Consider the following 2,500-nt stretch of genomic DNA (forward strand, 5'->3'; position numbering starts at 1 on the left):
TTACACACAGCATATAACTACATCCTCTTCTTCCTCCTCCTCCACCTACATTTTCCCTTCTCTGCTTTTTCCTGTTTCTCTTCTCCCCTTCCTCCTTCCCCCTTATTTTCCTCTTTCTCCTACTTTTTCCCTTCTCCCTTTCCTTTTTATATTCCTCTTCCTCTGCATTCACTCCCCTTCATCCTTATCTTCTTCCTCTTAGTTTTTCCTTTCTCTACCTCCTCCTCTTTCTCTTCTCCTCCCCCTCTCTCTCTTATCTTCCTCCTCTTCTTCATCTTTCCCTTCTCCACCTCATCTTTCTCTTCTCCTCTCCCTCCATCTTTTCTTCCACTTCCTCCTCCTCTTTCCTATCTCATTACCTTCTACCTTATCTTCGTCTTACTTCGCTTTCTCTTCTCATCCCCTTTCTCCTTCCCCCTCATTTTCCTCTTCATCCTCCTCTTTCCCTTCCCCCTTCCCATCCCCTTCTTTCTCTTCCCCTTTCTCCTCCCTCTTTCCCTTCACTTTCCCCTCCTCCTTATCTTCCTCTTTCCCTTCTCCTTCCCTTCCTCCTTACCTTATGTTACTCTTCTAAAGCAGAAAGACCTCTGGTTCCTTTACCCAAAGAATAACCTTTATGTTTATTACATTTTTATTGCCAATTTCATTCTCAACGGGACAAAGAGATTTGCTCATTTCAGCTTCGTGTTAATGTTCAAGTATTTCCTCTACAAGTGAGAGTCCAAGGCCATGTACCTGAGAACCCCCTTTGCACTGAGTACTCGCATATACTGATTAGATGATAATGAATCATTTGCACTTAATACTCAATAGATAATACCTATACCTATTTTGCCTCACAGCCTCTTTGGGGAGACCGGGAACGTGTAGACTGCCCATGAACATGTGTTTGATTTTTTCTGAACCTATTTTGTCCTGTGGCGTAATAGGTTCCGTAACGGAATCAGTTCTGAATGAAAGGAAAGGAAATCTCTCTTGCGTGTTTCAAGACTCTCGATATCTTGTTTTTCATATCAATAAAATTGGGTGAATATGTTTTGTTTTCTTGTTTTTTTCCTATTTGCCACTTCTGTTTTCCTACTTTTCTTACAAATTTTATTTATTTATTTTTTAGATAATTATCATTCATTTAGTTTAATCCACTGTTTAGAGTGGATCATCAATTGATAAATCCTTTGCAACATTAAAAAATTATGATTAAATTAAATCAAATTAATTAAGATTAAAAAAAAAATGCATTTATATTTTTATTTCAGTTGCTTACCTGTCTATGTCTCCCTATCTTTCTGTCTTTCTAACTATCTTTTTATCTCTCTTCTCTATATCTCTACCTTCCTATCTATCTTTCTTCCTCTACATCTATCTTCATATCTCTCTATCTTATCCCTCTTTCTTCCTATCTCTATCTTTTTTATCTGACTCTTCTTATTCCTCTCTATTCCTATCTCCTCTTTCGAACTATCTTTCTCTAAACCTCTATATTTACACACAGCATATAACTACTTCCTCTTCCTCCTCTTTCCCTTCTCCACTTCCTCCACCCCCCTTCTTTTCCTCTTTCTCCTCCTTTTTCCCTTCCCCCCCCCCCCCCCCTTCCTCTTCATCCGTATTCACTCCTCCCCTTCGTCCTTATCTTCTTCCTCTTAGTTTTTCCCTTCTCCACCTCCTCTTTGTCTTCTCCACCCCCTCCCTCTTATCCTCCTCCTCCTCCTCCTTCCCATCTGTAAGGCACTGATACTGATATTATGTGACCCAAGACATTGATCATGTATGTCTACTTAATTCAATGCAATATCGATGGCAGTGTGTTTTGACCTGACGCTTCCTGTCTCCTGTGTTCGTTTCCGCCTCAGAACACTAGTTTTTCTAGGCAGCTGTTTTTGTTAACGGAAGGCCCGAGGCGTAGAAAGTGACTAAATGGTACTTAAGGACATGTAAGAATCACAGAGAGACAGATCAGGACAGAGAGGTCAGACAGACAGACTAGAGCGAACAGCTCGGGTGTATTAACAGTCCACAATAAAGACCATGGCACGTGAACGTCTGTCTCTTATCCACCGGATCACAACCAGGGCATCGAGTGGTTATAACAACTGCTCTCAGTGGTGGGTTATAACTGTGGCCAGCAAGCTGGTTATACCTAGTGCCAGCTGATGGTTTACTTCTACCTTATCTGCCTCTTCCTTCGCTTTCTCTTCTCATCCCCTTTCTCCTTCCCCTCCTCTTTCCCTTCCTCCTTCCCCTCCCCCTCCCCCTTCCCATCCCCCACCCCCTCCCCCTTCTCTTCCCCTTCCTCCTCCCTCTTTCCCTTCTCCTTCCCCTCCCCCTTATCTTCCTCTTTCCCTTCTCTCTCCCACCCCCTCCCTTTTTCCCTTCTCCTTCTTCTCCTACTCCCCCCCCCCTTATCTTCCTCTTTCCCGTCTCCTTCCCTTCCTCCCTGCCCTCCCCATCCCTCTTATCTTCCCCTTCTTCCTCCCTCTTTCCCTTCCCCCCTTCCTCC

At 43.3% G+C, this 2,500-nt stretch overlaps 2 protein-coding genes across 2 annotated transcripts in view; one reads left to right on the forward strand and one right to left on the reverse strand.

The window, feature by feature from the left end:
* Positions 1–2,040, forward strand: part of LOC122246354 (uncharacterized) — a 1,434,769-nt gene extending 1,432,729 nt beyond the window's left edge. The window contains exon 49 of the mRNA XM_086535286.1: positions 1–2,040. This exon is cut by the window's left edge and continues 1,537 nt beyond it. The gene's annotated coding sequence lies outside the window, so the exon portion shown is untranslated.
* LOC122263496 (uncharacterized) overlaps positions 1–2,500 on the reverse strand; it is a 1,386,165-nt gene that overhangs the window by 1,161,066 nt on the left and 222,599 nt on the right. The gene's annotated exons all lie outside the window — the stretch shown is intronic.

The sequence above is a fragment of the Penaeus japonicus genome, unplaced genomic scaffold (assembly GCF_977035675.1).
Source record: "Penaeus japonicus unplaced genomic scaffold, GWHDUDI00000001_assembly GWHDUDI00000043, whole genome shotgun sequence".
Lineage (NCBI taxonomy): Eukaryota > Metazoa > Arthropoda > Malacostraca > Decapoda > Penaeidae > Penaeus > Penaeus japonicus.